Source organism: Panthera pardus, unplaced genomic scaffold (assembly GCF_024362965.1).
Source record: "Panthera pardus isolate Hobbes unplaced genomic scaffold, ASM2436296v1 HiC_scaffold_1, whole genome shotgun sequence".
Lineage (NCBI taxonomy): Eukaryota > Metazoa > Chordata > Mammalia > Carnivora > Felidae > Panthera > Panthera pardus.
In genome coordinates, this window is record NW_026526654.1 from 52,394,270 (window position 1) to 52,418,273 (window position 24,004).

At 34.5% G+C, this 24,004-nt stretch overlaps 1 pseudogene; it reads left to right on the plus strand.

Annotated features, from left to right (window-relative positions):
• Positions 1 to 9,097, plus strand: part of LOC109247168 (protein SET-like) — a 28,150-nt pseudogene extending 19,053 nt beyond the window's left edge.
• The last annotated feature ends 14,907 nt before the right edge of the window (positions 9,098 to 24,004 follow it).

Genomic DNA, 24,004 nt, shown 5'->3' on the forward strand with positions numbered 1-24,004 from the left:
ATTTACAAAGATTGAAATCACAGCAGGAATCTTTTCCCAACTACCATTAAATGAAGCTAGAAATCAACAGCAGAAGAAAACATGAAAATTCAAAATATGTAAAAATTAAACCACACACTCTTGAAAAACCAACAGTACACACAAGAAATCACAAGACAAATTAGAAAAAAATCTTGAGACAAATGAAAACATTACATATCAAAATGTATGAGATGCAGTATAAAAGGGAAGTTTACAGCGATAAATGTCCACATTAAAAAAAAAACTCAAATAAACAACCTAACTTTACACCTGAAGAACTAAAAGAACAACAAACTAGCCTAAAGCTAATAGAAGAAAATTTTACACAGAACAGACATAAAACAGATAACAGAAAAATAGAAAAATATCAAGCTTACAAAATAGATAAATTAAAAAATAGACAAATTTTTGGCCAAACTGGGAAAAAAGGGTGAAAACTCAAAAGATATTGGAAATAAAAGAAGAGACACTACAACTGATGCCATAGAAATATAAAAGGATCACAAGAAACTGCTATGAACAACTGTATACCAACAAATTGGACAACTTAGTGGAAATGGATAAATTCCTAGAAACACACAACCTACCAAGACTGAATTGTGAAGAAATAAAAAAGAAAAATGTGCAGATCAATAATGAGTAAGGAGAATGAAACACTAGTTAAACCTCCCTACAAAGAAAAATCTCACTGCTGCATTCTACTAAACACATCAATGAAGATTTAATGCCAATCCTTCTCAAACTTGGCCAAAAAAATGAAGAGGAGTAAATATTATCACTCGTTTTGTGAGGACAGATTTACCTTGATAGCAAATCCAGACAAAGACACTGGAAGGAAGGAAGGAAGGAAGGAAGAAAGGAAGGAAGGAAGGAAGGAAGGAAGAAAGGACGACAAAATCCAACATCCCTTATAAGCATAGATGCAAAAATCCTCAACAAAATGTTAGCACACTGAATTCACTGACACTATTGTAAGGATCATACACCATGATCAAATAGGATTTATCTCTGGGATGTGAAGATGCTTCAAAAAATGCAAATTAACAAACATGCAAATGCAAATTAACAGAATGAAGGTTAAAAATCACATGATCGTTTCAAAAGATACAAAAAAAATATTTGACAAAAATTCAATACTTTTATTATAAAATCTCTCAACAAACTAGGAATGGAAGAAAATTAAAACAAAATAATAAAGGCCATATATGAAAACTCTACAACTAACATCATACTCAATGTAGAAAACTTGAAGGCTTTTTCTCTAAAATCAAGAACAAAGCAAGATACCCCTTCTTACTAATTCTGTATCACACAGTACTGGAAATCCTAGCTAGAGCAACTGGGCAAGAGAAATAAATAAATTATACCTAATTTGGAAAGAAGTTAAATTACCTCTGTTTGCAGATGACATGATTTTGTATATAGAAAACCCTAAAGACTTCAATAAAAAAAGGGTTAGAATCAATAAATGAATTCAGTAAAGTTACGGGATTCCGTATCAACATACAAAAATCAGTTACATTTCTATACATCAAAATCAACTAACTGAAAATTAGAAAATTACGAAAATTTTTAAAAATTAAAAAAAAATCTGGGGCACCTGAGTGGCGCAGTCGGTTGAGCGTCCTGACTTTGGCTCAGGTCATGATCTCACAGTTGTGGGTTCAAGCCCCGCATCAGGCTCTGTGCTGACAACTCAGAGCCTGGAGCCTGCTTTGGATTCTGTGTCTCCCTCTCTTTCTGTCCTTCACCTGCTCGCTAGCTCACTCTCTCTCAACAATAAAAAATAAAATCCTAAAAAAAAAATTTTTAATTAAGAAAAAATCCTACCTGCAATAACACTGAAAAGAATAAGATACTTCAGTGTAAATATAATTATGAATGTAAAAGATTTGTAAATTGAAAATTATAAAACATTGCTGAAAGAAATTAAAGAAGACACAAATAAATAGAGAATGCCCCAAGTTCATGGACTGTTCCAGAGACAGGCATATTCTGTCAATTCTTCTTTGACAAGAGTGTCAAGAACCCATAAGAGAGAAAGGAAAGTCTCTTCAACAAATGGTGCTGGAAAACTGGATACTCATATGTAAAAGAATGAAATCGGTGTCTTATACCATCCACAAAAAATCAACTCAAAATGGACTAAGACTTTTTTTTTTAATGTTTATTTATTTTTGACAGAGAGACAGAGAGGCAGAGTGTGAGTGAGCAGGGAAGGGGCACAGAAAGAGGGAGCTACAGAATCCGAAGCAGGCTCCAGGCACTGAGATGTCAGCACAGAGCCCAATGTGGGGCTGGAACTCATGAGCCAAGAGATCATGACCTGAGCCGATGTCGGATGCTCAACCGACTGAGCCACCCAGACACCCTAAAATGGATTATAGACTTAAACATTAAACCTGTAAGTATAAAGCTTCTGTAAGAAAACATAGGCAAAAACTTTATGGCATTAGTCTTGTTGGCAATGATTTCTTGGATATGACACTAAAAGAATAGACGTTATAAGCAAAAATAGACAAATGAAACTATATGAAAGCAAAAAGCTTCTACAAAGAAAAGAAAACCACAAACACAATGAAAAGACAGCCTATGGAATGGAAGAAAATATTTGCAAACCATATATCTCATATGGGGTTAATGTTCAAAACACATAAAGAAGACCTCAAGTCAATAGCAAAAACAAACAAAAAACAGAAGAAAACCCCCAAAACAACAAAAACAAGCCAAACGTCCCGATTAAAAAATGAGCAAAGAATCTTAATAGACATTCCTCTGCAGAAGATATGCAAATGGTCAACAAGTATATAAAAAGAAGCTCAATATTACTAGTCATCAGAGAAATGGCAATCAACAACATAATGAGATGTCATTCTACATTTCTTAGGCCAGCTATTATCAAAAATAAAAAAATAACAAGTGTTGGTGAGGATGTGGAGAAATTTGTAACCATGTATATTGCTGGTGGATTATAAAACGGTATAGCCACCATGGGAAACAGTATGGTGCTTCCTGAAAAAAATTAAAAATAGAACTATCATTTGCTCTAGCAATCCTATTTTTGGGTATGTATCCAAAAGAATTGAATTCAAGTCCCGCACTCCCATGGTCACTGCAGCATTATTCACAATAGCCAAGGTATGAAAACAACCCAAATATCCACTGTTAAAATCAAAACAAACTTGAAAACTCTATGAGCAGATAAAACCAATTTAACTTACTTTGCAAAACTAGCTTGACCTGGGTCATTTATTATTTATGCCTCTGGAAATCATGGGCAAAACTTACACTGTCTCCCAAGGTTAATATAAGGTAATTACTGACCAATTTACCTATCATTTTGGGAAATTACAATATTATAACCAATCTCTGTAAAGAATAAACATTTAATGTCTTCTCACTATATAAGCTGCTTTATAACAACATACCCCTGAGTTTTATTCCATGTTTTGGCTTGAGTACTCTCAATTCACAAACTATCTTTTTGGTGTGTGCGCAATAAGCTTCAACAAATTCCATTTTGGTGATTCACTGGTTTTGTGCTGTTTCTGAACTTTTGATACCATGGAAGAATTGATGGATAAAGAAAATGTGGCATTTGCATGCAAAATATTATTCAGGCTTACACAAAAAAGAAATCCCACCATTTACAGCAACATGTATGAACCTATGGGCCATAATGCTAAGTGGAATAAGCTAGTCACAGGAAGGCAAATCAGGAATGATTCCATTTGTATCAAGTATTAAAATAGCCAAACTCTGAAACAAACAAATGGTGGTTTCTAGGGGCTGGAAGAAGGATTATGGGAAGTTGCTGTTCAAAGGCTATAATGTTTCACTTATTCAAGATAAGTTCTAGAACTATACTGCACAATGTTATGCCTATAGTTAACAATACTGTACTGTACACTTTAAAATTTGTTGAGAGGTAGACCTCATGTCAAGTTTTCTTACTCCGATAAAAACACTTAATTTTTCAAAATTAAGAGAAATAACACCTACTTTAAGATAACACAGGACCCCTCGCTGCTGCCGTGAGGAGGAGGTGGTTCCTAGGAGAGGAAAAACAGGGAGAGCCAGAGCGCCGGGGACTGAGGGGAGGAGCCAAACCGGCCAGCTGTCACTTTGTCGCCAAACCTCCAACAGCAGGAACCAGGCTAGCGGCACGCGGTGCTCCTCCCTGAGCCGCAGGGCAGGCTGGGAGGGTTGCGCGCGCAGCCAGCGCCCGGGAGGAGGCGGGGCCGAATCGCACGCGTGGCAGTGTGGCTAAGGGAAGCTGCTGCCCTTTTCACCTTCCCTTCTTGTCCCCTCCTTGCTGCACTTCTCTCAAACCCCATGAAGAACAGCACCAGGTAGGCACCGCCATCAGGGTCGCTAAAAAGGAGCTCCGCTCCAGCCACACTGGAATAAAGACCTCCGAAAAAGAACAGTAAAAAGCAAGTGAACATACTGATGAAATACAAATGAAAAAGATTTAATGAACAAGCCAGTAAGGAGATTTTGAAAGTAGAACAAAAATATAAAAAACCTTTGACAATCTTTTTTCTTCTCTTCTCTTTTCTTTTCTTTTTGTTTCTTTTTCCCCAGAAGAGGCTGGAATTAAGCACCATAATCCCACATTTGGGGGGAATCGCATTTGTCAACATCCACAAGTTGGATGTTGTCTGCCTGCTTGGGGAGGCACTTTTATACAAGAGTAAAAGTGACAGAATTTAGAGATATTAAATCAGGTTACAGAATAGATTTTTGTTTTGATGAAAACCCTTACTTCCAAAATAAAGTTCTCTCCAAAGAATTTCATATGAATGAGAGTAGTAATCCATGTTCAAAGTCCGCTGAAATCAAATGGAAATCTGGAAAGGATCTGACCAAAATTTTCATGTCAAACACAAAATAAAGCCAGGAAGAGACAGCATGAGGAACCAGAGCCTTTCTCACCCTGGTTTACTGACCATTCTGATGCAGGTGCAAATGACTTAGGAGTGGTCATCAAAGAGTTACTTGGCCAAATCCATTACAATATAGTTTCTGACATGAATGATGAGAGAAATGAGTCACAATTGTTTTTGTTTCTTTCATTCCTTCTTCCTCTTGTGCCTTGTGACTCTATTTTTGAGGTCTCCTTTCTTTCCATTTTATCATGGTTCTCTACTTATTTAGGGGTGGGGTATACCTTGAGCAGAATAGAGTGGGAATAGAATCTCTACCCCTTCCTGTTCCAAATTCGTTTTTATCTCTTCCTGTCTCAATTAAAAACTATGGAATTTACACCACCCTGCTCTATGGGAAAAAAGAAATCCCTCTGCTTCCTTATTTCTGCTGGAATCTGGAGGATACGAGGCTCCTGTACAGTAGTGCATAGAACTCTGTTTTTCTCTTTCCTCTGTGTATTGGGCTCAGAAATCACACTGCCTCTCTATGTGAAAATGGACAGTTATCATTTACCAACGTGTATTTGTCTTCTTTCCCTTGATTACAAAAAAGAAAGAAAGAAAGAAAGGAAGAAAAAAACTCAAAAACTGGGGTTACAGAAGGTCAGCAAATGGAGGGTTTGAGATATTTGGGTGGTTTAAGTGGGCATTTTTAAAACATGGTTTTTTTCTTTGGCATGTTAAATTATGATGTTTGACATCCTTGCAGTTTAAAATGACAATTTTGAAATCAAATTCTCTCTTAATGATGACATGAACCTTGCCACCCAATTGACAAATCAGTAGAAAATGTAGAATCTTATTTGAAATAGACATACTCTACCGTAATTTTGTTCCTATTTATTTTTAATTTTTTTTTTGTTTCACTAGATAGGAAAGATGATGCTCAGTTTTAAACATTAGAAGTGTACCAGGTCTTTGTTACAATAAAACTACCAAAATGTACACAAAGAATTTGATGCTTTCCTCTCAGAACAGATATACTTAATATATCTTTGCAAATTTGACTTGTATAACATATTGTCAAACTTTGTTACCCTAACTCTGTAGTTTTTGATTCCCAACTTGCAGGATGACCTCAGAGCTATGTGGATGCAGTAAAGGGATTTGAATCAATGGATTAATGTCTTCTCAGCTTGAGAACATCATGGGTAAAATTTGCCATCAGTTTCTAAAACTTACCACATTATTTAGGATACCAGATCCATCAAAATTCAGTTCTGAGTATAGTGTATCCATCCTTGATTTGTATCTTGAATTGGCTTTAAAAATTTCTATTTATTTATTTATTTATTTATTTATTTATTTATTTAGAGAGAAAGAGAGAGAGACAGGGACAGAGACAGAGCATGTTGGGGGAGGTGGAGAGGGAGACATAGAGTCCAAAGCAAGCTTCAGACTGTGAGCTGTCAGCACAGAGCCTGATGCGGAGCTCAAACCCACAAACAGTGAGATCATGACCTAAGTCAAAGTCAGACATTTAACCAACTGAGTCACCCAGGTGCCCCATCAAATTGGCTTTTTTTTAAATGGGCCTTTATTTACCTGGTAATAGTGCCACCTTCACCATCAGACAGATCTGGTGATTTAATTCCAAGTTACACAGGGACACTGCTGGTATGTCTTCACTTTCACTCTGAAATGTGGCCAAGACAGACACTCAGAGGAAGAAGTCTGTGTTGACTATAAGAAACTCAAGTTATAAGTATTTTTGTCTCTAAGTACCAGCTATTTAGCATATATTTCTCAAATGAGACTCATCTGTGTGAATTTGGATGCAATGACAGACTCTGTCTGCTAAGGGCTATTGTGCATAGAATAACATTTTGAGAAATTTAGCTTAAGCTAAGCATAAGCTTTTTAATGCTATAAAATATATTAGCCAAAATTAAATGCCACTTAACTTTTTCAGAGGTGAATTAATGGACACCTTGCTCAAATTCAAAGCTTTTTGACATATAAAACTTTACTAGTGGGACTATTCCATCAATAGGTACAATGTAACCAAAACCTGTCTAGACAGGTGGTATGTAGTAGTTTCTGCACTGGTTTCTGTTTAATAAATGCATCACTCTATACTGGTCAGGAGTCTTGCTTCAATAAAGAAACATTTATATGTATATAGCATCTATGTATGTTAGAAAAGAAAAGAAAAGGAAAAAGAAAAGAGAAAAGAAAAAAAGAACTTGTCTCACTAATAGCAAGAAAATAGAGGCCAGGCTTAAGTGTTTCACCACCAGAAGAGAAGTGATTACAACCAATCATAATAATGACTGACAAGGTTTAAGTAATAGCCAAGAGGATGTAGCATGAAAAGGATAATGAACACAGTTCACAACCATATGCTATGGAACACAACCTCCTCAGGAAAAAGACAGGTGGGCAGCCAACAAGTTACTATTCAATTTGTGCTAACAGAAGAAATCAAGGATGGGAGCTCAGGTGGCTGAAAACATTTAGTCCTTTTAAGAGTCATGACCCCTTGCCAAGATTCGAGTGTTAAGCCAGTTATCAGACATTGAAACCATTGCTGGAAGAGATAGTTATGCAGGAGAAAGGACCGTGCAAAACCTTATCTATTACACGCAAAATGGATACACTAGTCCTTCACTAAAGAATCCCTTAGTCATTTCCTCTGGTAACTGTGGACTGGGGAGTAGATTGCCAAACAGGTTGAGATATGTTAGAAATAGGGTCTGTGTTGACACTAGCACCTGGAGACCTAAAGCATTATCATATCATTGTGCCCCTTCTCTATTGTATATGGAGTATATTTGGTAAATATGTGAGGAGGGGAGGTAATAAATAGATCCTGGCCAAGGGGCTGGCTACAGACCTTATCTTGAGGATATGGTTGCCATTTTATCACTACTTTTTTTTAGTCCGAAGAATTATCTTGGAAGGAAATTTTAGGGCAAGTCTTCAGAAACTACTCTTTCCTGGATAAGAAAGTAATTCAAAAATTTTATGTTGCATCCCATGTGGCTTAGAAAACACATTGTTACCCTCAATAATTTACAAGGGGCAAGGATAGTGGTCCTTTGATTCACCAGTCTGACTGGTGCTGGATGGGTACTGGATGATGTCTGTATCCTACTGCAAGTTCAACCTAACTGTAGTCCAAACCTCAAATACCTTTGCTAAAATTTAATATAGCCTCAGTCATAGGATGTGTGGCTGATCTGAAAAATTTACTCTTTTCTCTCCCTCTAAGAAAATATAAATAAAACCAGTTCACATCCACATGGAGTAAATGAAACTGACAGTTTTGTTCCAGTACTCTGTTAGCTCTTCCATCTTAGCCATCAATTAGTCAGAAGAGATATGAACTATCTGCATAGTCCATAAACATCAATGAAACACTAATAATGAGTGAAGTTTTATATGTGTAATGCGTTACAATGAGTGGTAGAGTACACAAGTCAGACACATGTGCAGGAAGCCTACACGCCCATGATATCCACCATTGTGGCACCAGTGTCCTTTCTTCATCTTGTGTCTATGGGGCTCTCTTACGACTAGACAAAAGAGGATAAGAAATCCTTATTTGGTTTATTGATGGTTTGTCTCAGTATGAGGGTGCAAGTCAAAACCAATAACAATTGAATTATACTACTATAATGGTTAGCCTTGAAAAGTAGTGACAAAGGAAAATCTCACTGGGCATAACTTCAGACTGTGAACATGGTCATCCACTCTACATGCACAGAGTAGTGGCCTCAGGAGAGAATAAAAATAGAGTCACAGACAATAGAAAATAGAGAAGTTATTCAGGATCCTGGATCGATAAAGTATTGCAATATTGAGAAAAAAAAAAGAGGTCTTATACATAGGCAAATGATGTAAAAATGTGTCACATATTATGTTCAACCAGTATGTGTCCACCTCTGAAAAAGGACGAATCCACTAAAAAGCCAAAATGACCCAGCAAAGGGGCTTTTGAAAGCCTTTGTAATTGGCAACTGCCAGCTTGGCATAGCAGGCACATGAAGGAAGTGGCCATGGTAGCAGCCATGAAGGCAATGCCAGGGTCCAACAGCATTGGCTCATGCTTTCGTATTACCACTGCTAGTCTCACTATAGCTAAGCCAGTGTTCAATCTGCTAGGAAGAGAAACAGTTGCAGGCTATGGCATCATCTCCTGAGGAAACCAACAGCAGCTTGATGATAAAGGACCACTGGTTTATTCTCAAAGATTAGGTATGTATCTGGATATATACATATATATACATACATATACATATATACACACATATATATACATACATATATGTACATATATACATGTATATACATATATATGTGTATATATATGTATAGACATATATATACACATATATATGCACAGCCTCAGTGTATCCAAAGATTTATTTGACCTATTGGCATCAGATAATACTTCAATTGCACAGGGGACCTACTTTACAGAAAAAAGATATGCAGGAATGGGCTCATGACCATGAATTCACTGATCTTGTACTGCCAGGTTTAATAGCTATTACAAAAAAGGGACCTTTTCATTCCAAGAAACACACAACCTTATCATCATTTTAACTAAGAACGGCTATCACCAGGTCACACAAAGAAGTTTGAGTAATCCCAAATATAATCCAATTGACCTAGTACTTGTTACATGAATATCCAGTGAGGAGAACAGCTATTAGGAAAATATGAACCTTTTCTAACAATGTGATTCGCATCTCTCATTAGACCTTTTTGTCTTTTTGTTTTTGTTTTGTTTTGTTTTGTTTTTTAGGAGAGAAAGAGCATTTATTTGATAGTGAGCAACAATGTACTGCATTCAAACTATGAATTGGGCATTGTGATAGTATCTGGAGTAAAAGTCATGAGCCCTGGATCTGTAATTTCTCAGAAACTAGTGGGCTCATATCTTCATTTGTCAATACCTGTAGCCCATAACATTAATTATGTACTGGTCAATGACCAGCTCACTTGCTTACTTTAGCAGAGTGGCTTATCTAAAGTTCTAATCCTCTGAGTGTTAACCTGTCACCAAAAATAGTTTCAACCATAATTTTCTCACTCTTGATCACAACTCACCAGTATGACCCAGTGAAACAAATTATAGTGTTCTACCACATTGATTTGACCTCTGGTCCTTTGTAAATCTTACTTCTCTAATTAGCCTATAAAGAGAAATTGCAATATATAGACTCATGGAATAGCATAAGGACTGAGGAAACATCTTTAACAATTTGGGAACCCTAAGGGACTTTAGAACTGTCACGGTTATTAGTTGGGTTTAAAATTCCATGCTCTGTGTTAATATAAATAGTCTTATGACAACACAGTCCTGCTCCAGGCATTTCCAAATCACTATAGTTTTGTATATCGCAAATGCTGAAATATACTGGAAATGACAAATTTATTACATTTTTATATTATAATATTGAACATGCTATTACTTTTCATTCCTACAACTACTGCCCTTTTGACATCCTAATTATTTCTTGTTTATATAACTTCAACTGCTTCTCAAATGGTCTCTTACTGGATCTGTCCTGCCCCAGGTCACCTTTCTATGAAACTATATGTACTTCATGTGGCTTTACTTGTCAGAATAACATGGCTTCTTCATGTCTACTCTGTAGTTTTGAAACATTTTTCAAAAATTGTACACTTTTTTCTACAAAAACAATATCACATAAAATTTTATTTTATGAAAAAGTAGATACCTCTTCTTCTGGCTATGATGGAATAATTGGTATTTCAATAACCCTCGATGTATAATCAAAAATGAAACAACAAAATATATGAAGCAATTTCTTTTAGGCATTGGACAGCAGGCAGCACGATATTGCAATCTCAAAAAGAAATTTTAAAGTGATTAAATAACCACAACACTATCTGTAAAGAAGCAAAAATATTGTGTCATTTTATTCTAATAAAATGTACATATATATTACATTATCCTTCAAAAATCCATCTACTAATAGTATATCTCCTTAGAAACATTAGTTTTAGCCATTTCTCCTTTGGGAAAAAAAGATTTTTGTATCTGAATTTTATATTATTATAATGAAATTTCCATTTATTTTTATTTTATTTCCAAATATTTTTATTTTAATCCCTCCAAATAAGAGTTTCATGAGGACAGCAATCTTGTCTGTCTTGTGTGCTTCTGTACCATAGTCAAATGCTCAGCACTTAGTAGATACTCAATACATATATGCTGAGTTTATGAATGGAAGCATACTTAAACATTTCATCTCAAATAGATACCCAGTACAATGCTATAGATGAAATAGTTCTCTTATAAAGATATTTTAGTATTTTAATCAAAATTATAAATATGTATTTATTTACATGCTGTAATTATATATAATAGATTTATAATACTTGCATTACATATAAATGTATATATAAATGATCCCAAACCTTAGATCTGCAAATGATCTTAAAATATACAGTATAGCTCTATCATTTTAAACAGCTCTTGAAGTTGTGATAGAAACTGTGTGTGACTTGGCCATATATATTATTATTTATATTTAAGAAAGCTATGTTAGTCATTTGTTCTTTTGCAGTTTATGGGAAGATAAGTAACAAAAATATTAAGTCAAGTAAGAGGAGAAGACACTAAACACATTATTGTTTACAGAAGACATGACAGATGCAGGTTATGCAAAATACGAAGCAGGACTCTAAGTGAAACATTTTCCTATAATCCATTCAAATGAGTATATTATATTTTACAACATCATTCATTCAAATGTATTTTATGAGTACCCATCATATGCCAGGAACTGTAGAGGAGACTTAGATCTGTATCTGTGATCAAGATAGGTGAACACCCCTGCCTTCAAGTAACTTACCTTCCATTAGTGGGAAATACACAATAAGCAAAATGGATGTAATAAATAAAATATTATATATTGAAGATGGGGCACGTGGGTGGCTCAGTCGGTTAAGCATCTGACTCTGACTAAAGTCATGATCTCACAGCTTGTGAGTTCAAGCCCTGTGTCAGGCTCTGTGCTGGCTCAGAGCCTGGAGTCTGTTTGGACTCTGTGTCTCCCTCTCTCTCTGCCCCTCTCCCACCCACACTCTGTCTCTCTTTCTCAAAAATAATCAAACGCTAAAAAATAAAAAAATATTATAAAAATTTATATTGAAGATAAAGTGTCTTGTAGGACAAGATGCAAAGAAAGTGAGTTCAGCAATACTGGGAAGAGGAGAAAGTTACAATTATAGAGTATTGGAAGTAGAGTGATATTTACTTGTATGTCAGGTTATAAGGTGTGTTCAAGAATCAGCAAGGAGGTCAGAGAGGATGCTGGACTGAGGAATAGAGAAAGAGGGCAAAAACATGGATATTTTACAAAGATATTCGGTAATATTTATTACATATTTTATAAAGGATAATATATAGACTATTCTAAGATTTGAAAACATGAACTTAGAAGAATAAACTATTACAGTTAAGGAAATTTAATCTCACAGAGATAATAATGGAAACTGTAGTATGCTTTATTCAGTTGACAAATTCAGAATCAGAAGATAGTGGAAAAAAAATCAGGTGTCCTTATTCAGATTTTATCTAAGAGAACTTCATCTCTTGGTGACAAAATGGGAAATTACAATACTATAGCACCTTTAGGTGCCTTTTATTTTATGTAGGGCATTAGTAACTGACAACCCATAGCTGGTGGCAGAAGTTAGGATGTCGCTTTTTTCTTTTTTCTTTTTTTTTTTTTTTCAATCCAAATATTTAATCCCTCGTAGTACTTATAAAAGAAAGACCAATTGGATTCTTTGGCTTTGTGAAAGTGAAAGCCCCATGTCCTTTTATTTAGTAACAAGTGGCTCATCACATTTGATCTGTTGAACTATAAAAGAATAGAACTTCAATATGAACATCATACAGAACCCTCACCATTCATTCTTTTGTTCCATGTGGCCGCTGCTTTTAGCTCTTAAAAGCACTTATTTCACATCATTTTCTGAAGTTGGTACCTTTACTGAAAAAGCTTTCTAACTGTCCAGGAATTCTGCAACTACTGTAAATCAGGTGACAGCTCAACATCAGAGATCTTTGAAAATGTTGCTTTGCTTTTATTTTTTAAAAAAATCAAGTACCCAGAATAAAACAACACTACCACATAATTAATGCATGAGGAAAATTATATAAATATTTGAATATTTGGATACAATCAATAATTATAAATTTTTGATTGTCTATATTAAATAGCATATAATCAGCAGCTGAATCCACATAAAACTGCTTTGTATTTTGCAGCTTGAATGCTTGGTACATATATAGAACAGCTATGTCTTCTTGAAGGGTTGTCCCTTTCATCATAATATTATATCCCTTAACGTCTCTGGTAATTTTATTTGCTCTGATGACTACTTTATTTGAAGACCTCTCAAGCTTTTTTTAAAATTTATATTTGCATGTTATACGTTTTTTTCCATCATTTTAGTTTCAATTGGATTATATTGTTTTATTTGAAGTGAGTTTATTTTGTGGATACTTGGAGTATGTATTCAAATTCACTCTGCCAATCTTTTTCTTTTCATTGGTATTTAATAAAATTACATTTCATGTAATTATTAATACTTTAGAATTTAAGTCAGCTTGTTTTGCTGTGTGTTCTAGTTTTTGTTTCTCTGTTTTCTTTTACCTACCTTATTTTAGACTACCTAAACTTTCTTCAACTTTAATTTTCTTTTAATTTAATTACTAATTTAATTACTAGCCAATAATACTAGCCAATAATAATAGAACAACCACTTAAAATCTATACAAACAGATACACAGTCTACTGTGTGTTGTCACTCTACCCGTTCAAATGATATATAGAAACCTATGTCTATTTATGTTTCTTCACCCTCCTCCATTAAAATTGTGTTAAATATTTCCTTCTAGATTCCAGAGTTACCATAGAGAATTCTGTGGTATTTTTGATATTAGAAGTTGTTTTTTCTCCCCAAGTTTTACTATCTTCTCTTCCTCAGTCCTCTGAATTTACATGATGATGAGACTTACTGTGAGGCTTTTCTTTTATTTTCATTCTTTTCTTTACATATAATAAGCCACCAGTGGCACCATATATGGGGCAACTATGAAATATTTTTTTAAATGTCAATAAAAAATTCCATATGTGACAAACCCAAGCTGACATCATACTCAATGGTGAAAAACTAAAAGCTTTTCCTCCAAGATCAGGAACAAGTATACTCACTCTCATCACTTCAATTCAACATAATACTGTAAGTTCAAGCCAGAGCAATTAGGCAAGAAAAATAAATAAAAGTCACTGAAATCAGAAAGGAATTAAATTGTCTTTTTGGAAAGAAGACATGATCTTGTATATAGAAAGCTAAGGACTCATCAAAAATTTAGAACTAATAATGATGAATAATGAATTCAATAAAGTTGCAGGATACAATGTTAAAATACAAAAATTAGAGGTGCCTGGGTGGCTCAGTTGGTTGAGTTTCCAACTCTTGATTTTGGCTTAGGTCATGATCCCAGGGTTGTGGGACTGAGTCCCACATCAGTGCTGAGCATGGAGCCTGCTTAAGATTCTCAATCAATCTCTCTCTCTCTCTCACTCTCTCTCTCTGCCCCTCCCTGTCACTCATGCTCTCTTTCTCCCTCTCTAAAAAAAAAAAAATACAATAAATAGTTGCTGATTTTAATGGGCAAAGGGCCTCAATACACATTTTCCAAAGAAGGCATATAAAATGGCCAACATACAGGTGTATGAAAAGATACTCAATTTCACTAATCATCAAGGTAGTGCAAATCAAAACAATAATAAACCAACAACTTATGTCTATTAGATGGCTATTATGTAAAATACAAGAGATAACAAATGTTGACAAGGGTATAGAGAAAGGGAAACTCTTGTACACTGTTAGTGCAAATGTAAATTGGTACAGGCACTATGAAAAACAGTGGGAAGTTCTTCAAAAATTTAAAAATAGATTAGCATATGATCCAGGAATCTAATTTCTGGGTATATGTTCAAAGGAAATTAGATTGCTACCTCTAAGAGAAATCTGTACCCTCATGTTCATTGCGCATTATTTATAATATGCACAATTTAGAAACAACCTGTATATTTTGATAGATAAATGGATAAATAATATTTTATCCATGATGATGACTCAAAAACTATAAAGAAAAAGATCAAGTCAGACTCCCCAACTTAAAGAAAAAAAACACCCTCCACCCAATAAACAAAATTGAATGACAAAAAGCAAACAAAATACTGCAATATATATGAATGTAGTCCACAACTCCCATGTTTTCAGCTTCTCCAGAAAAGAAACATCCAGTCTTTTCCCTGAGCAATGTAAGATGCCTAGAGAATCTAGGGGCTTCTTTAAAAGATTTCAACAATCCATTGGTTTGAGGCTATTTTAACACTCCCCTTTCAAGGTATTTGGCTCTTATAATCATGGAACCACTAAAAGTTCCTGAGGGGAAAAATAGTTGATTTTCAGGACTCTCACTCTCTCATTGGGTTCAACATTTTTTTTTTCCTCAACCTCAGTTTTTTAATGCTTTCATCTCCTTGCGATAAAAGCCTTTGCAAGATTAATGTATCATTTTGGTAGGGTTAGCAAAAGCAGACTTAAAACACTTGTTCAGTTCACCATTTATAAGAAGAAAATTTGGAAAATTATAAAAATATAAAAATATAAAATGAGTAGTTTCTAAAACATTTAAAATCAAAATCTTAGCTTTGTCATCCCAATTGCAAACCAAAAACAAACCACACATCTACAAGTGACCGGAAAATATCTTCATGACTCATTAAAAAAAAAAAAAAGTGTACCTCATTTCTGCAAAGAACTTAATTCAATGTGTACAGTTAATTTATAATCTGTGAAAATGTTGCTATATAAAAAGTATAGCTAATGAATAAAGACTACAGATTATGACTATACATTGACTTTTTTTATAAAAGTAGGTTTAGATTAACTGCAAAACTTTTGCTCACCTTTATCAACTTCATTAGGAGAACATTCTTTGACATTGAAAATCCTTTTTATAAGAAGAATGGAGTTTGTTACACTGACATGAAACATTCTGAATGCGTGAATATGCTATGAAAATTAGATATAACTATCTAAAATTCTCAACAGTTCATGATTCTTATGTCTTGAAATTCTATTGTTCTAATGAGTATTTTTTTTCTGTATTATGCTTTAAAATACATGTGGTCCCTCCTGTGCTTCCAGAAGGGACATTATTGTCTCATTTTATTGGCCATGACAACATTTTTTAAATTTCCTGACCTTAATCTGCTCTCTTGCTTCCACTTTTTTCATATCAGATTTGGTCCTCCCGAACTTCATTCAGTCATCACCCGACAAACTATGATGTACATTTCATGATCAAGGTAAACATTATATATACTGGGAATAAATTTCCAAGCCCCCAAATTATGTTAGGTGCCCTTTCTATACATTCTAGTATAACACCCACTTCCTCCATTATGCACATATTCAGAGTCTACAAATGTCTTGTTAAATATGTCTCTATTGGGGTGCCTGGATGGCTCAGTCACTATCAAAAAATACCAAACAATATCAATGAAAAATATACATATATGCCACAACATTTGTGAGGAGAATATGTTTTATTTTGGTTCAACATTCAGAGTTAACTCTTATGACTACTGTGAGCATGATAGCTTGTTTAGACATTGTGAACTATGCAGGTGCCTGGATGGCTCCGTCAGGTAAGCAGGGGACTCTTGGTTTTGGCTCAGGTCATGATCTCACAGTTCATGGGTTCAAGCCCCATGTTGGGCTCTGCGCTGACAGAAAGGAGCCTGCTTGGGATTCTGTCTCTTGCTCTCTCTCTCACCCTCCGCAACTCATGCTTTCTCTGACTTGCTCAAAATAAATAAGTAAACTTAAAAAAAAAAAAGACATTGCCAACTATGCAACAACATGCCCTTTACTGATCTCAATGTGCACTGTATGTCCCATGCTTTCTGGGATTTTTTTTTTTTTTTTTTTTTTTTTTTTTTTTTTTTTTTTGGTGCAGGGAGACTTCTTTTTTAAATGTTTTATTTATTTTTGAGAGACAGCATAAGCAGGGGAGGGGCAGAGAGAGGGAGGGACTGAGGATCTGAAGCAGGCTCTGCACTAACAGCGCACAGCCCAATGTGGCTCAAATGCAGGAACCAAGTCAAGTCGTGAGATCCTGACCTGAGGGGACTGAGTCATCCTGGCGCCTGCTTTCTGGGAACTTCTTTTTTCTTTCTCTCTTTCTTTCTTTCTTTCTTTTTTTTTCTTTTTTTTTTTTTTTTACTTTTTTTTAATGTTTATTTATTATTGAGAGACAGAGAGAAACAGAGCATGAGCATGGGAGGGGCAGAGAGAGGGGGAGACACAATCTGAAGCAGGCTCCAGGCTCTGAGCTGTCAGCACAGAGCCCAACGTGGGCTCGAGCTCACAAACTGCGAGATCTGAGGGGAAGTCAGATGCTCAACCAAATGAGCCACCCAGCCGCCCCTTGGGAACTTCTTAAGATTGATTTCATTGTGCTCTACAGTAACATCTATCATTTGTTTACTTGTGTATATTTTGGGATATATTTGTTTATTTGTATATATATTACATATATTTTCTGGTTTAAAAATTTTATTGAAACAGAATTTTTTAGTAATTTTGGCAACAGAAAAAAAAGGTTATTAACCTAAACAGTGGTTCTCATACCTGCAAGTGGAAAAAATAATAATGTTATAAAAGTATGAAACTTAAGAAAAATATCACGAAGAAAATCTTTGTGTGTGTGTGTGTGTGTGTGTGTGTGTAAGCAGCTTATATAAATGGTTGTGTTTACCTCTAAATTAAATTGGCCCCTATCCCAACACATCCAACACTCTAACTGATTTAGATGTAACAAAGCTGTCTAAGACTATACCATTCTTAGGTCAATAAGAACAATTGCTGAAAAAAAAGATACTTGTTCACTCTTTGATCCACTTTCTGTGGAAATGCAAGCCTTACTTAAATGTCATACAAACAACACTGAGATTCCCCAAAGAGTATTTTGAGGACTGGTATCCAGGTTATTCTGTATCCTCGTGCCCTCTGCTTCCTCTATTACTCCAAATGACCAGTAGTATCTCTCATATTCTAGCTGACACCCAAGCAGAATTTAACATGCTCTGTGCTTTTCAAATATACTCTGCAATTAGTGCACATTGTAAATAAAGATTATTGATGTCTTTTGGGTTTGTGGATTCCACTGGTGTTATATTGGTCATTAGTACCTATGCTCTCGACTGGTATTATCACAGCAGCTTGCCTCCAAACATATTTTCTTTTTGTTATTTTAGAAAGATTTCTTTGTCCTAGGAATATTTAAGCACAAGTGTATATAATAAAGGGAAGCATTCATGGTGAGGAGAGGAGGGAAAGAGGAGAGGGAGAAAAATGAAGCCAAACGACAGTACATTTTTCATTTACAGAATGAGGAGAGAGAAGTCTGCTATAAAATAAATTCATATTTTTCTTAAATATTGAAATTATTTTAATATTGTTTCCAGGTAGTATGCTGTGAACTCAGTCTTCTCTGTTGGACCCACATCATGTCTCTCATGATTCAGATGAATTTGAACTAAACAAACAAACAAACAAACAAAAAACCCACATAACATTAGACAATACCTAACATGAAAATAAACTCTTTGTTTAACAGAATTTAATGAGGGAGAATGGGAAAGGAAACAGGCTGGTCTGCTCACTGTATGCAATAGTGAAGCAGTTGGAATTTAGGAACAGGATTGTACTCCCAGGGCAAAAGGAAAGTGGACCTTAGTGTCTGCACAGGAGAAAGTCTTATGAGGGCTGGTAAGTGAAATAAAAGGAGGGAAGAATTTAGCAAGTTCAAGGTACAATTAAACCTAGCAAAATAGATATACTCTTCCTTCTACTTAATGTAACTTTTCCTCTAGCCCTTCAGAATTTCTGTAAATGTCTAAACCCAGAAAAGGCAAAATAACTGAAATTATTATAAAAAGTAGGGCACAGGAGGATCATGGATTTTGGGTTTGTTTTCACCAGAACCGGTATCAGCCAGCTCACTGGTAAGAGAAATGATTTAAAGAGAACATGCATGAAAGAGATACAAACATACACCAACAGGACCAACTTGGGAAAAAATGACATAAACGAAAAATGGCCCCTGTCCTAATTTTAACCAATTAGTATTTTAACAATCAAGAAACCATTTTCTGACTTTGCCATTTCTCCACAATATTTGATCACCCTTTCTTCCTGAAAAAGTCTCCCTCTTTGATTTACATAATAATAACCCCTAATAGTTTTTCAACTTCGTTATTTCTTCTCATTGGCAGAAGAAGCATTTAAGTCTCTGGATTTGATAGTAGAGGAACAAGAAAGGCATGGTGGCTACCTTTTGGCTCCTGGCAGCAGAAAGTGTGGGGAGCTCCCATCCTGCAGAAAATCCCATGGACAGGATGAATCGACCCCTTATTCTCCTCTCTTCTGTCCACAACACACATATTGGTGTTCTTTAACATTGTCTATATACTTTCTTCTTATTTTATATAATCTCCCTGGCAGTCATATCAACTCCTTTAGTTTCTTTTGTTTTTTGTTTTTATTTATTTTGAGGGGGTGGGCAGAAAGAGAGGGAGAGAGAGAGAAATAATCCCCGTGTTGTCAGCACAGAGTCTGACGTAAGGCTGGATACCACAAGCCATCAGATTGTGACCTGAGCTAAAATCAAGAGTTAGATGCTTAACCGACTGAGCCACCCAGGTGCCCCTCAACTCCTTTAGTTTCAATTAACCTTTCTAGTATAGTAATTTCCAAATCGGTCTCAATGGCATAGACGCCATTCCTTTTATTCATACTCACACATCCAAATGATAGTAGATACTGCCAATCAGATGTTACTCTTGAAGGTCATATTAAACGTGCCTAACATTCAGCTTGTCAATTTCTCCTGGGAAAATTATACTAAAGATGCTAAAATGCAAAGGATTACTGAAACTACTGCCATTGGATTATTAAAATTTTATGAGAAAGTGCTTACATTCGTCTACATTCACTTCAACTATTTATGCATTCACATATGTGAGCTGATTGTTTGCTATGTGCCAAGTAATCATTTAAGTAGGGAGAGAGATGCAGACTAGGCACATAGTCTTTATTTTATGGAGTTTACATTCCTATCAGTAAGAGAAAAAGTTCCTAGGAACAAATAAGTATGGAAGGAATTGTGAGACAATTAAAATTTCTAAGAATTAAAGATGAAGTGTATTAAGGAAGTGTTAAGTGATGGGACAAGGATATTTTATGTGCAAAGGAGAGAAAAGTTCTCACTGAAATAGAAATATTTGAAAACAGAACTGAGCAAAGTGAGGAAGGAAGCCACATCAAGTTTGATGGAAAGAATCAGTAACATTTTCCAAAACAAGTGCATTTTCCAATTTAAAAGTATTTTTTATGAGAAAATGATCATTCAGTCCCTTTTATTAGTAACAGATTTATGTTTCACATTGCATCATACATAAGTACTCAGAACATCTCTTGTTTTCAAATTTTTATTTAAATTCTAGTTGGTTAATATATAGTGTAATATTGATTTCAGGAGTAGAATTTAGTGATTCATCACTTACATAAAACACCTAGCACTTATCACAAGAGCCCTCCTTAATTCCCATCAGCCATTTAGCCCATTCCCTGCCCACCTCCCCCTCCAGCAACCCTCAGTTTGTTTTCTATAGTTAAGAGTCTCTTACGGTTTTGCTTTCCTTTTTTTTCCCCTTCCCTTATGTTTACCTGTTTTGTTTCTTAACACCCCCTCCAAAAAAAAGAGTAAGAGTAGTTTGCTGTCTACATAATTATTTTTAATTCACACTACGAACTGAGAAGTATTGGGCATGAGTGTTTTCTTCTGATGTTGTAAGTCCTGCATTTAATGTAGACACTGGCTCAAAAATGGAATTATGCTTACATGAAAATTAGATCAGATGCAGGATAACTATCTTTATGTGAATAAATAAATATATTTTCCTATGCTTGAGGAAAAAAAACACACCAAATATTACTTAATGTAGTGGATGATACGATAACCAAGGAAAATTCTTTCATAGTGAAAAATTTCAGAATGTTTACCAATATGGTCTCTAAAAGAATACAATGAAGATTTTCTTTAATTAAATGACAATCTTCAAATAAACAAGAAATTTTGAGAGTTTAAAGTACAGACGGATTATAAATTATGGATCATGTGAACTGATAATGATATTTACGATTTCTGTGTAAATCCAGAAAGAATAAAGCATTTTAATCTCTGGTAATAAAATCTCAAAGTGTCTAAAAAGTACTCATTTTAAAATAATAAATGTATAAAATCATAATATTTTGCATAAGGATATATTAATGGTGTATGAAATTGCTTATTTATGCATATTATATGCAATTTTTAGTAATCACTTAATATAAATGAGATGTGGGCAATAGTGCTTTTAGGGCAAAACTAAATATCTATGTTCTAGTTTTTATTAAAAGTTTGCTTTTAAGCAAACCAGGTCACGGTGTCATGGTTCATGGGTTCAAGGCTTGCATTGGGCTCTGTGCTGACAGCTCAGAGCCTAGAACCTGCTTTGGCTACTGTTTCTCCCTTGCTCTCTACCCCTTTCCCGCTGGTGCTCTGTCTCCCTCTCTCAAAAATAAATGTTTTAAAAAAATAAAAATTTAAAAAAAGAGAGAGAAAGAGCTCTCATGAAAGTGACCACTCTACTTGACCTTTAAAAAAAAGTTTGCTTCGGAAGAGTCAATCTCTTTTTCTAAGTTAATATTTGGTCTAGTCTTCTGATTACAAAGGAGTTAGTATCACACTCCTACTTCATCTGCAGTGCTTTGTGTTTAAAACATATCTCCTCTTCCTTGAAGATAGATGATACAGATATGGATTTGACTTTACAATATGTCTGAAACGCTTGCTTTATTTATATTTGGAAGCAGTGTCTTTTAAAATGGCATTATCGTCTATAAAATAAAGATCACCACAAACCTAATTAGAATTAATAATGCATTTTAAATTTTAATTACACACTGCTCTCCTGTTAAAATTAAATCTACAATCATTTAAAATGTTAATAACCCTTTGAGAGAAATGAAGACCATATGAATATTAGTTCAGGCAGATTGGATAAAGCAGTTTTTTTTTTTTTTAGGAATATATGTCTTTTATCAGTATTTGACCCTCTAAGCTATCATTGGCAGAATCTGTAACTAAGATGTATTTTTCTCCATATTAATTTCCACTCATTCTATATTGCATTGAATTTGTAGAAGTATTGTATAACAAAACACAATTAAAAGGATGTCATAATTTCTAAATTAAGAAAGCCTGTTAATTTACAGAAATGGATGATATATAAGAAAAAACATTCTTACAGTTGTAAATCTAATCTAAAATACTTAGAGTCCATTCAACACTAAGGGGCTATATTCTACTTTTTAAAGAATGCTATTTCACTCTATTCTCAGGGATTTTTGATACTGAAATGAAAGAATATGTTGCTTTATAAAAGAAAAATAACATATGCTGTTTTATCCTAATATATAATTGTTTTAATATTATTTAGTATTTAAAACTTGATTTCCATAAAAATGTTTCAAGAATTGCCTCTTAAAATAATGAAGCACACATAAATGTGAGTCAAACTACTGAATTCCAAAACAAATGTAATGAGTTATACTACAAAATATAAAATTGTGAACAAAATTTATGTGGTTATTTTAAACGCAAATATTCTCCCAACTGTACATTTAATAATATTTGATACAGTTTTAATGCTGGCATTCAATTTATTTCATTTGCAGTTTACTTATAAGTAAATTACTTTGTTTAATTATCAAAATTTCACAATGGTAATGTGAATTCAATTCCTCAAAATTAAGAATTAGATCTCAGTGCACACAGTTCACAATATATTACCTCTTTCTTTTAGCAATAATCTCACCTTGGATAAACCACATTGGCTACGATACCGCCACTGTGCAAAGCTTACCTCCTTCTTTATAGTATTTCCCAATTATAATAGACTTGGAGTAGAGCATATATCATGGCTACAAGATGTTACAATTACTCAGACTTATCTGGCAACTTTTACACTATTTGGGAGCATATCATTATGTCACATGTCACTAAATGTCAATGACTTTCAACAAAATAAGATACCCTTGTTGAAACTTTAATCATGTCCCAATAGACAAGCTCATTTTTATACTGTTTTTTGGTGATGCCCTGGCCACTTATTTTTGGCTGTGGATTGTCATGGTGAAGCTATGAAACCTTGGAAGGAAATTAAACAATTACTTGAAAAAGAAAGGGGAACTTTTTTCGTAGCATTTATCAAACAGTATTCTTTTTATCTGATATTGAAACATGACACATCCTACTCAAAAGTTAATGCAAGATACCAAAATCCATTAAGATATCCTAAGATTATAAAAGTCAGATTTGTTTTCATTATTCATAAAATTCTAGCATCCATGACTACTGAAGTAATGTCTGACTACTGTTTCAGAATCAAGCTGTATGTCTATTGTGATGGCATGGAAAGATTAGCTGAGCTCTCAAAATTACAATAGGATAGGATGGGAATGGAAGGGGAGGGGAGGCAAGAAGGAGGAGGCAAGGGGAGAGGAGGGGAGGGCAGTGGAAGGGAAGGGAGGGAAATAAAATATGGCCTTTGAAATATTTATCTTATGTAGCATTATCTATATCTGAATTTGAAATCCATCACTGATAAAACTCTTTAAAAACATAGTTTTGATGGTGTTTTAAATGCGGTTTAACGTGTGTTTGAATGTTTCTAAATAACATTATCAGTAGTTTCTAGTGTTATAGGTCTTACTTTTTAACTCTTGACTTCTTGAATTTCTATTGTATAAAACTGAATATTTTAAAAATTATGTCTTCTATTTTTGCAGCAAGTACATAATTCCCAAAAACATCTTTTTTTGTCATCTAGGACCCAGCATTCCCACTTCTGTCTATAGCACAAATGTCCTTA